General features: G+C 42.2%; 1 pseudogene; it reads left to right on the top strand.

The window, feature by feature from the left end:
• Nucleotides 1–3,809: 3,809 nt before the first annotated feature.
• LOC137248638 (rho GTPase-activating protein 190-like) overlaps nucleotides 3,810–12,994 on the top strand; it is a 41,542-nt pseudogene continuing 32,357 nt past the window's right edge.

The following is a 12,994-nucleotide window of genomic DNA, read 5'->3' on the forward strand; positions in this document are numbered from 1 at the left end:
GTTCTGGCAATGTATACCTTCAAAGTTATGCAGTACCAAATATTCCATTTGAATGGGAGGTTCCACGCCCCCTTTTTCCCAATTCCGGCTTTTCTTGGTGGTGTTAGGGATTGACCTCATATAACTCCTTACTGAATTTCAATGTTCTGGCATGTATACTTTCAAAGGTATGCAGTACCAAAGATTCCATTTGTATGGGAGGTGCCACGCCCCTTTTATATATCGAAATTATTTTTAGCCTAAGACCTTCCCGTTGATCGAGGGAACCCATAACCAAAATTTGGTGATGATTGATGTGTGGGAAATACGTTTCCATAGCGAACACACACACACAGAATTTGATTTATATATATATATATATATATATGGCTAAACCGATTTGGGATTTCAAAATCAACTAACCATCATCTCTCCTTCCTGCATCTTCCCTAAAAATTTCATGGCAGTATCTCGAGCCATTCTCGAGTTATGGAGTGACAATCAAAATGTACACTTCTTTTTATATATAGAGTGTGATGTATTGTATTGGTAGAACGGTCTCGAAATGCCGTCGTAGTTCTCGTAGAAAATTATGTTGGTTGTTTTAAAATAATTCCTTGCTTTGTGTTTGCACTTTCGTTTGCGTATGTGTATGCGTTGTCGATTCCTTGCTTTGTTTTTGAAAATCCACCAACACGTCGTAGTGTCTTAGGAAATTCGCACCTATTATAGGATGCGCAACGTCGGCGAGATCTAATGGCCATCGTAGGTCGAGACTAATGTTATCTGTCGTTTGCCGAATGTATTAGTTGTAGTATTGTTTGCAGCAACCAGTTTCATTGCGTTTGGTTGCGTACTCTCATCGTGACGTTTGGGTACCACCGAAACTTCGGCGCCCGTGTCGATGAGGAATTTCGTTGAAAACGTTGTGGTTCAAATGTAAAGGCGGCTGGAGTTCATATCCTCCTCCGACATAGCCGCTTTGTACGGAGGGCTGACTAGCTTTCCGAAAGTCTTGGTGTGAAAGCGCATGGTGGCCGACCCTGTGTTGCGTTCTTTCCTGGTGATTTGTTGTGGAAGTGTTTGTTGACCGCCGTTGTTGCATTGTCGTTGAGTAATTACCAGCAGATTATTACTAGGCTATTGTTGCTGTTGATTTACAATTTGGTCTCGTGTAGCCAAAGCATGCACCTGTACGCCTTCAACGTGACCGGGATCATAAGGATTTTGCGCTTGCTGCAAGCGTTGCAACAAATTGGACACATTTGGTGATTTTTTTTTTTTTTTGCGCCCGTGGACGCATCACGGATGGATGAGAATGTGATGCTGTCTGTGATTTATGCAAACGTTGCCGCTGATGATGACATGTTGGTGTTGCTTATAATGCACATCGCTACCACGTACATTCTGCGAGTCTTTTTGCGTCGGTGTCACCAATTATAGAACGTATGTTTATTCTATATTTATTAATTCATTTAATTCAAATAAAATAAAACTTAAACTAAAACTTTTTTTTTTTTTTAAGAACGATGTGTTATCTTTCAAGGGAAAGTCCCGAATTATAATGATGCGTTGAAATTCAAAGTATAACTAGACGTTGGCCGCAGTTGCTAAAACTCAGCTGTTCTGTGATGTTGCCACATATTGCTGCAGGGTCGATTCGGGTAGTCACTACAGATATATTCACTTGACCTTTTGTCGCATCTTTTGAATGACAATATTGTCATATTTTGTTTCTTTCATGGGATCAAATTCTAATTATATCGCCAAACGTTCTAAGTAATTTTCTTCAAACAATTAATATGTATCTTTATATTCATACACAGTATATTCATATTTCCAATATGCTTTTTGTCGTATGTTCAATGGATTTTTTTTTTGTAAACAAAAATGTAACATCCGACAAATGTATTCTGGAGAATTACGCTAATAACATATTTGCTATAATAGTTACAGTTAATTTGACTAATAATATTTTCACACAGACGGCTTATTGAATAATAAAGGCAATTTTCTACATTAAGACGCTTATTGAGCTCAATCTTCCCTACAAAATTCGAATCTATTATTATTTCATTAGTAGCTAATCGAATGCCTAATGAAGTCAAAAGCACAATGCAACTCTGTTGACAGCGTTCCGCTTCCGTTTCCGCTTCTTAGTTTTTGGTGTGTTCAGTGCTTAAAAATGTCATTTGTCAAAGCAAATGTCATTGTCTGCATGGCGGAACGATACAAGGTGGCCGCATCGAACAGCTGATTATAACCTTTTTTATTTGATTTGATACATCAACTACCGGCGCAGTACGATTTTGACATTTGTCCATCGAATTTACAAGTACATGGAATTTTTTTTGTTTGTAGGTATGTCACCATGCTCCCACCTTGTATCGTTCCGCCATGATTGTCTGTCTCATCCTTCATACTAATCGAGCAGTTACTTCTGTGTGAAAGCAAAAAATTTACGATTTCATTAGCAGGTGAAATGAGATCATTAAGTTTCTGTGTGAAAACAGTATAAGCCTGATGAGAGTGCAATACTCAGTCCACAATCAGTCCGAAATTTGAAAAAATACACAAGGCCATTTTATAAATATTTTCTGTTGAACTTAAAAAATCGTCTAAAAAAAGTAGTGAAATAAAAAAAATATTGGTTTTTTACTTTGCTTATTTCCTGCTGCTGAATTTTTTTTTCAAACATAAGCTGTAAAAAAAATGTTTATGCTGACATAAAATTCATTGCTGGAATTGTGAATTCATACAAGTGAAAAATCTTTATATTCCACCACTGCCATAACTACCTGTCAAATAATAGCTGACAGGGAGAATGGCTGTCGCGAATGGCCAGAGAATGGAAGAATAGCCAATTAAGCAAACATTTTAAAATATATAAATAATGCAATAAACCAGTCGTCTTCAAAAATTTTTGAAAAACACTACTGAGCAACTAATTTAAGTAATCGAACAGCGATTGAACAGGTGACCGAGGCTATTTGCTATTGTGAACGTGTTTATCAAACATTTGCCACTTGTATGAATTCACAACGATTGCTGGTAAAGCCAAAAATTTATAAGTTTTACTGTTTTTCAGAAAGCAACTCAAACCCTGAATTAAACGATAATAATTGACATCTCTGTTTTTATTTTTACTTTTCCTGGTATATTTATTTACCTCTTGATTTGCTGTTCACATAACATCAAATATTGTAACCTTTTTACTTGCTGGCTCGAGGTCATATAAATAAAAACAAGGTGTTTATATTTTGTGCCAATATATTTCGATTACACATCGGTAATCGCCTTCAAGGGCGAACTAACAACAAACATAAAAACATATAATGTAACAAACAATAATTTTATATTTTAATCAAAACACTTTCTCTTTTTGGAAACAATGGAAATAGAGATATGCATTGGACATGTTACATATAGTGAATACACCGACGGACATACGTATGAACTACAAAACAGATATTGATAACACAGCGCAAGCATACAGACACTTGTTAACAAAAAAGAAACAGTTTAATACTCGTTATACAGTACGAATGTGAAATAATGTAGGTATCAAGTGTTTTGATTAAAATATAAAATTATTGTTTGTTAAATTATATGTTTTTATGTTTGTTGTTAGTTCGCCCTTGAAGACGATTACCGATGTGTAATCGAAATATATTGGCACAAAATATAAACACCTTGTTTTTATTTATATGACCTCGAGCCAGCAAGTAAAAAGGTAGCATTTAATAGGTCGCTAAATAATCATAATCAAATATTGCATTTTTCAAGTTATTTAACAAATAAAGTTTTTAAAATCACACTAAAATTCCTAAATGTGTAAGTATATTTATAATTTGAACTTTAAATCAAACAATATGTTTCTATATTTAAGACTGTACTGAATCTGACAGCTGTGCAAGTTCGACGGAACGCAAGGTTCGACAGCAAAGCAGCTCATACTATAAAATTAATAAGAAACCTCCAACAAACAAAAAGCAAAAAAAAAGAAGGTTGCAATTCCTGTGCAAACGCCAAGAGTTCCACTATTCGGGTCCTACGTAAGCCCACCAGAGATTCCCCACCATTATCATAGAGGTGTTGCAGACCCTAGTAAGGAGATTTCTTTATATATATGCAACCATTTGGTAAAATTGTAATACCTATTACTTCTTGTTGCAGAAAAATCGGTCGAGTATAGCGCAAGTGAGCTTATAAAAAACGAGAAATCACCAGACGTAAGACGAGGTTTTTTAAACTTCATTATTATTTTTATTATTTACAATATTTTTAGTATTCTATGGTTCCTGAAAGCATCAGTCTATTTGAAACAGAACATCAATCGGAGTTTAATATAAATCCAAAAGCTCAAAAAGACTTGGAGAAAACAGAAAAACGCCGATTAAAAGAGGACAATGCAAGACTTAGAAAGTTACAAGAAAAAGAAAAAGAACAAGAAAAGAAACACAAACGAAAGCTAAAGCAAACTGCTAAAGGATTATCGGAAAATGCGGATTCTTATTTCGGAAAATTGTTAATTTCAGACGATGATGAAATTCCACAATTCCTTATAAGATGCGTGGAATTTATTGAAAAAGAAGGTCTCGATTCTGAAGGAATCTATCGAGTGCCAGGAAGTCGCGCTCATGTTGATTTGTTATTTCAAAAATTTGAAGAAGGTAAGTTGCAAAAAATAAATCAGTAATACTAAGCCTTACAGTATGACCATAGAATTAATAAAAATACAAGTCTTTGGCGATTATACCAATTAAATTAAAAAGTTTTGATTGGAGCAATCTTACCTATAAAACACCTTAAAATTTATAATTGGAAATTCTTATGGAAATGTCATTTTAAAAAGCTTCATAGACCATTTTATTTTTATTTCATGTGTATGGGGGTTGAAGTTGAATGTGTAAATATACACGTGTGTGTATAGAAAACTAAAAGTTCTTGAGTTTCACCAAAATTTTAGGTATCTAAACCAAAATTGCACTGCAACTTTCCAATTTAGACAAAGAGCAGTTAAAACTGTACGAGTTAATTTGACAGCTAAATATTGTTTATGCAAATAATACAAAATTAAAATATACTCGTAAATGGACGTTTCAACAGGACAGGGGTCAAGGGAGCGAAAGCATCCCTAGATAAGCAGTACAAGAAAATGGAGCGTCTACAGCAGGGACTTTTTTCGGATGTCGTGTAGTACAGTTATATGAAAAATAATAGGGACAGAGTTGCAACAAAACTTCTTTTCAGTAGATTCCAAGTATGCTGAGCAAATTGTTTCCAACTAACTGCGTATTATTTTTACTCATTCTTACCAAAAATAAATACCATTTGAAAAATCCAATTTATTTTCACACATTTAAAAAAAATCATTCCGTCTTCAACTAAGTCAGTGATCGGTTGTGTGATTTAATAAGGACAGCGTGTCATTTCATAACCTCGTCGTAAAGATTTTTGCATAAACGTGTATTTTTTAACAGCAAAGTTAAAAATAATATTTGCAGGCTGGTATCAATGTCTATTACAATTTGGAACTTTTCGTAATTATTAGATATGGGAAAGGGCAAGCATTGCGATCCGAAAACGCGAGAACATATTAAAAACATGGTGAAACTGGAGAATTCGTAGAGAAAAGTATCAGAATTACTTAATGTTTCAAAACCAATGGTAGAAACTGCAGTTAAGTGGATTCCCCGGGGTGAAATGCGTGACAGAAAACAAAAAAGCACACTGATTATAAAAAAGAAAATAATGCGTTATATAAAGAGAAGGCCCTGAAAAATATGTGCAGCTTATGATCCATATTTGAAGATCAAGGATCCAATTTTTATGCCGCCAGTGTTAGCGTGAAACTATTTAAAATCATCACTATACCATTCAATATTCGATCGGATATCCACCGCAGAAAACCATCGCCCTCTGATCTATATGGTAGCTTTCTTAAATGCACAAGCGTATTTCAATTGCATCATGGCATAAAAAAGAAGGTAGTTCCACTCAAAATTTGTTGACGTATTTGGAGATTTTTGAAGTTTCTTAATCTTCGTTGTTTTGCCAGAAGCGTTGCCGTCACTGTTTAAGACGAATTTATGGTTTTTCGGGATGGAAATTTCCTTCAGGATGAAAATGCAATGGTCATCTGAGACAGTGATAATATGCTTCAGCACGATTTATGTGCATACATATCGATTGAAAATACAGCAGACCATGCAATTTTATTGAAAAATAGTGGATAATGACACATACATTTTTTTTAATGACTCATATCTTTATAGCACTTCCACTCGGAGATAGTTTTGTGAGTGCCCTCAGTAAGTACAGGGTGGCGGCAAATTCGTTTAGCCCCATTTCCTCCTAGTGGTCCTCAACGAACTACTTGCTTTCCCTGATGAACCCAAGAAGAAGCGAGACGTCCACCTTCCCAACCTCTGCTAGGCTGTCGAAGAAGCGTGAGCCCAGAAATCTGAGCCTTCTTCTTTGAAGCGCCGGACATCGGCAGGAAAGTGGTAGATCGACTCCTCTTCGTCCACATCCTTGTTGGTATTCGCCACCGTCGGAGAATTGGTGCGATAGCACAGTGAGCTGTGACGACACCCGTAAGTACCCTCACCGCAGATTTGTTCACTTTGAGAAGGACGCTGGTGCCTTTCCTATCCCAGCATGGCCATAAGGACCTTGAGACTTCGCAGTCAACCCTATTGGTCCATAGCAAGTCCGTTGCCCTGTTCTGTTGTTGTTGTAGCAGTGCTTCGCCCCATCCAATAGGTGTGACCGATCGCAAATTGTCATCAATATCCTCTAACGGGAGTCCAAGAAAACTTGCTGCTTCAACAGAGGTGGACCATAATGAGAGGCGTGTTAGAGGCGTTGGTTCCACATTACAATTGAAGAGATGGTTGGTTTCATGTGGGGACACATTGCAAGCAGGGCATACATTTTGTATGTCGGGGTTCATTCTGGATAGGTAAGAGTTTAACCTCTTACAGTATCCAGATCGAAGTTGAGCTAGAGTGACTCGCGTTTCCCTAGGGAGTGTGCGTTCCTCTTCTGCAAGTTAAGGGTATTATTCTTTCAGTACAGGATTCACCGGGCAATTCCCGACATAGAGGTCCGACGCCTGTTTGTGGAGTTCACTAAGGACCTACTTGTGTTTTTTGGCTTCATACGGCTGTGTTCTCAGGTGCCGTATTTCCTCATAATGCTTACGGAGATGACTCCTTAAGCCCCTAGGTGGTGTTGGCTCATCAATCAAACATCTGTCTGTTGGGATGCCCAGGTTTCTGGGTATTCAACAGGAATTGTTTGGTTAGCATTTCATTTCTCTCCCTGATCGGGAGTATTCTCGCCCCATTATGTAGATGGTGTTCTGGGGACATAAGGAGAGAACCCGTGGCGGTTCTGAGGGCAGTATTTTGACAGCCCTGTAGCTTCTTCCAGTGAGTAGTCTTTAGGCTTGGCGACCATATCGGGGACGCGTAGCATGCAATCGGTTGGCCAATTGTAATGAGCGTTTCTTTATCTTTTCCCCAAGTACTGCCAGCAAGAGATTTGAGGATTTAATTACGTTTCTGGATTTTCCGTACAATTGCGGCTGCGTGCTCATCAAAATGTAGATCCTGATCGAACGTCACACCCAAGGTTTTGGGATGTAGGACAGTCGGTAGTGTAGTGCAATCGACGTGGATGTTCAAAATGGTCGACATTTGGGACGTCCATGTTGTAAATAAGGTCGCCGGTGATTTAGTCGGTGATAATGTCAGGTTTCGCGAGGTGAAAAAACTGGAGAGATCAGGGAGGTAGCCGTTTATTTTGTTGCAAAGCTCATCGATCTGTGGGACTGGGCCTGTGGCCATTATTGTGCAGTCATCGGCATAGGAAACGATAGTAACTCCCACTGGTGGAGGTAGCTTTGATAAGTAGAAGTTAAACAAAAGTGGGAATAGGACACCACCCTGTGCACCCGTTATTTAATTCTTCTTGGTTTTGATATTGCGTTTCTAAATTGCACCGATGCCTGCCGGCCACCCAGATAATTTGTGGTCCACTCTTTAATACACGGGGGAAGGGTAGACCTTTCCAGGTCTTGGGGTGACGTACCATGGTTGACCGTATCAAAAGCTTTTGATAGGCCTAGCGCAACGAGTACTGTTCTGTGGTGGGGGTTTTGATTTGAACCGCAATTTATCTGGGTGTTAATGGCATTTGGCGCGGTGGTTGTGCTATGAAGTTTTCTAAAGCCATGCTGATGATAGGCTAGTTGCAAATTTGCTTTGAAATATGGGAGCAAAATGGCTTCAAGCGGCTTGGCTGCTGGCGATAGGAGAGACATCGGGCGATATCACTCTCCTATGTTAGCTGGTTTCCCAGACTTTAGCAGCGGGACCACGTTGGCCATTTTCCATTTTTCGGAGATGACAAAGGTGGACAGAGACAGGTTGAAGACATGTGCTAAATATTTGAAACCCTCTTTTCTTAGACTATTAAGCATCGGCATGGCTATGCCGTCTGGGCCCACTGCTTTAGATTGTTTAGGTTGACCAATGGCATCCTCAACCTCTTTGGCGGTGATGGTAATTGGGGAAGCGCTGAATTTATGTTTGTGTGTGTGTGTCTGTTGGCCCTCGGTATAACTTTGTCAACCGTAGAATGCATTATATATTGTCGGCAAAAAGCGCTCGCGCATTTTTTCGAATCCGACAGCACTTTATCGCCAAGGCGTTGGAAATTTTGTCATTGTGCTTGGAAGGATTCGATAGGGACTTTACGGAGGACCAAAGCTTACCCACACCGGCAGAGAGGCTACATCGACTTAGATGCTCCTCCCATTTCGCCCGCTTATGTTCATCCAAAAGCAATCTGATGCGGTGGTTTGTATCCCTTATTTGGGGGTCGGGATCGAGCCAAATTTCGGGAATTCTTCCGGCGGGAATAAAGCGAGCCGAGGCAGATTCAATGACCTTGCGGAAAGCACGCTACCCTTGAAGAGCATCAGTCGGGATAGGGAGGGCAGCAAAGCGGCTGTCTGCAAAGGATTTGTACTCATCCCACTTACCTTTTTTAAAATTTATGAAAGTGCGTTTTTCGGTGAATGAGGTCGGTAGTACGCTCGAGCGAAATAAATATTGACAGGTGGTCAGATGCCAATGTTCACGATTGATATATCTGACGAACTGTGACAGCTTCCTACCACACGATTGGGGGCGTTTCCGTTTATTGTGCAGAACTTTGTTGTTGTTGTTGTAGCAGTGCTTCGCCCCACCTAATACGCTTCCCAAGGCAGTCGGTTCTATGTACCGGAGCGACTCGGGATTTTTTCCGACCAAGGACTGTCATTTCAGTGTGACCCCATCTAATTTGTTTCGTCCCTCCCACAAATTGTCATCCTCCCAGCAGCTCCTTGCAGCAGGACTGCTCCATATTCTCTTACACCGGGAAGGCATCGAATCCAATCCGGGTCCGTCTCCTGACCCCGGTCCTGAGAAATGGTTTTGCTGCATCTGCCGGAAAAGAATCTTTTTAGGACGGTCATACTCTGTTCAGTGTGTCTCGTGCAAGGGATGGTTGCATCGGACAGGTTGTGCTAGGCTTGATCCCAAAACCCGACGTCCACGTAACTTTTATAAATCTTTTGTGGCTCCTTGCTGTTAACGCCCAAGGGCGTCCCGCAGTCTACGTCTAAGCGCCCCCACTACCTTCCAGCAGCCCCGCTGCTCAGCAAGCCACAACAAGTACCCGCTGCTGCTCGCGCCCCACGGCGCCAACAACTCAAACAGCTGCTACCACTCATAACTACAATCTTCGTTGTAGAGTCGGAAGCAATGCTGAGCAGCAGCTCCTGCCCCCGTCTTCTCCCCCCCCCCCCCCCCCCCCTCTTTTCCGGCAGCAATCGTGTAGGTCAGGGAAACAGACTCTTAGTCCCTACCTCCGTTTGCACCGTTTGCAAGCACAGAATATATATGTTTGCGACATCCGCCCAATGCAGCTCCTGCCTTGGGTGGTGCCGCTTCCCTAGATGTTCTGGTCTCCGCGACGGCAACCCCCCGACGGGTTTCATCGCGCCATGTTGCCAGGCCGCAAACCCAAATCATCCGGGTACCCCAATGCTTGCCCAAGGACGCCCAGTCCTAGGGCCACAACAGCAATTGCGTCCTGGCCTTCCCCAACCCAGGCGTAGTCACCCGTCACTTACCCCCAGAGTGGCGACGTCTCCCTTTATGCACTTCAGAATTCTACAGTTAAACTGTAATGGACTAACTGGGAAGATTACGGAGATAGTCGATTTCATGAAGCGGCACAACATCCGCATTGCTGCGATTCAAGAGACTAAACTCACAGCAAGATCCGCATTGCAGACCTGCTCTGGGTATAACGTCCACAGGAAAGACCGCGAAAGCGGAAATGGAGGCGGTCTCGCGTTTATCATACACCACTCTGTGCAATATTGTATATTTGATCCTGGCATCGACCGCAGGGACAATGGCTTAGAACGTCAAGGCCTATCTGTCCGGTCAGGCGATGCAAACCTAGAAATCATCAACATCTACATCCCTCCTGCCACCTGTTGCCCCAGTGGATACCGCCCTAATATCAGGGCCTTACTCACTGGCAACAATCGCATTATCTTAGGCGATTTCAATGCCCATCATGATCTATGGCATTCAAACTTGCGGGCGGACAGTAGGGGTGAGATGTTGGCGGATCAAATAAAAGAAACGACGTTCTGCACAATAAACGGAGACGCCCCCACACGTATGGTAGGAACCTGTCACAGCTCGCCAGATATCTCAATCGTGAGCGCAGAACTCGTAAACTGCGTCAACTGGCAGCCGATGGTAACATTGGCATCCGACCACCTGCCCATACTTATTTCGCTTGAGCGTAACGCCGACTTCATCGTCACTGAAAAACGCACTTTCATAAACTTCAAAAAAGGAAAGTGGGAAGAATATAAATCCTTTACAGACAGCCGCCTAGCTGCCCTATCCCGACTGATGCCCGCCAAGGGGAGCGTGCCTTCCGTAAGGTCATTAAATTCGCCTCGGCACATTTCATTCCCGCCGGGAGAATTCCCGAAATCCGGCCCCACTTCCCGGCGGAGGCCGCAAACTTAGCGAGAGAACGTGACCTTATAAGACAGCTTGATCCAGGCGACCCCCAAATAAGGGATATAAACCAACGCATCAGACTGCTTGTGGATGAACACAAGCGGGCGAAATGGGAGGAGCACCTAAGAGGTTGTAACCTCTCTACCGGTGTGGGTAAACTTTGGTCCACCGTAAAGTCCCTATCGAATCCGACTAAGCACAAAGACAAAGTTTCCATCGCCTTTGGCGACAAAGTGCTGTCGGACGCGAAAAAATGCGCGAGCGCTTTCTGCCGACAATATATAATGCATCCTACGGTCGACAAAGATAGACGGAGAGCCAATAGACGCGCACATAAACACAAATTAAGCGCGTCACCAATCACCATCACCGCTAAAGAGGTTGAGGACGCCATAGGTCGTGCTAAACCATCCAAAGCAGTGGGCCCAGACGGCATAGCCATGCCGATGCTTAAAAGCCTAGGGAAAGAGGGGTTCAAATATTTAGCGCATGTCTTCAATCTGGCTCTTTCCACCTTTGTCATACCTGAGAAATGGAAAGTGGCCAAGGTGGTCCCGCTACTAAACCCTGGGAAACCAGCTAACATAGGTGAGTCGTATCGTCCGATATCTCTCCTATCGCCAGTGGCAAAGACGCTTGAAGCCATTTTGCTCCCTTATTTCCAAGCAAATTTGCAGCTAGCCCCTCATCAGCATGGCTTCAGAAAACTCCATAGCACTACCACCGCGATAAATGCCATTAGCTTTTGATACGGTCAACCATGGCTCGTTACTGCAGGACCTGGAAGGGTCTACCCTTCCCCCATGTCTTAAAAGGTGGACCGCAAATTATCTGGGTGGTCGGCAGGCATCGGTGCAATTTAGAAACGAAACATCAAAACCAAGGAGAATTAAACAGGGGGTGCTACAGGGTAGTGTCCTATCCCCACTTTTGTTTAATTTCTACATATCTAAGCTACCTTCACCACCGGAAGGAGTCACAATCGTTTCCTATGCCGATGACTGCAAAATAATGGCCACAGGCCCAGGCCCAAAGATCGATGCGCTATGCAATAAAATAAACGGCTACCTCCCTGATCTCTCCAGTTTTTTCGCCTTGTGAAACCTGGCATTATCACCGACTAAATCTTCCGCGACCTTATTTACAACATGGACGCCCCAAATGTCGACCATTTTGAACATCCACGTCGATGGCACTACGCTACCGACTGTCCGACACCCCAAAATCTTGGGTGTGACGTTTGATCAGGATCTACATTTTGGTGAGCACGCAGCCGCAATTGTTCCGATAATTCAGAGCCGTAACAAAATCCTCAAATCCCTCGCTGGCAGTACTTGGGGAAAAGATAAAGAAACGCTCATGACTACATACAAAGCAATTAGCCAGCCGATTACGTGCTACGCGTCACCCATATGGTCGCCAAGCCTAAAAATCACCCACTGGAAGAAACTACGGGCCTGCCAAAATACCACGGGCTGTCTTCTTATGTCCCCAGAACACCATCTGCATAATGAGGCGAGAATACTCCCCATCAGGGAGAGAAATGAGATGCTGACCAAACAGTTCCTGTTGAATACCCAGAAGCCTGGGCATCCCAACAGACATCTGATTGATGAACCAACACCGCCTAGGGGCTTAAGGAGTCATCTCCGTAAGCATTTTGAGGAAATACGGCACCTGAGAACCCAGCCGTATGAAGTGAAAAAACACAAGCAGGTCCTTGGTGAACTCCATAAACAGGCGTCGGACCTTTATGCCGGGAATTGCTCGGCGAATCCAGTACTTAACGAAAATTATCCAAGACTTGCGGAAGAGGAACGCATACTCCCCAGGGAAACGCGTGTCACTCTTGCTCAACTTCTTTCTGGATACTGTAACAGGTTAAACTCTTACCTATCCAGAATCAA

The sequence above is a fragment of the Eurosta solidaginis genome, chromosome 4 (assembly GCF_040869045.1).
Source record: "Eurosta solidaginis isolate ZX-2024a chromosome 4, ASM4086904v1, whole genome shotgun sequence".
NCBI classification, from domain to species: domain Eukaryota; kingdom Metazoa; phylum Arthropoda; class Insecta; order Diptera; family Tephritidae; genus Eurosta; species Eurosta solidaginis.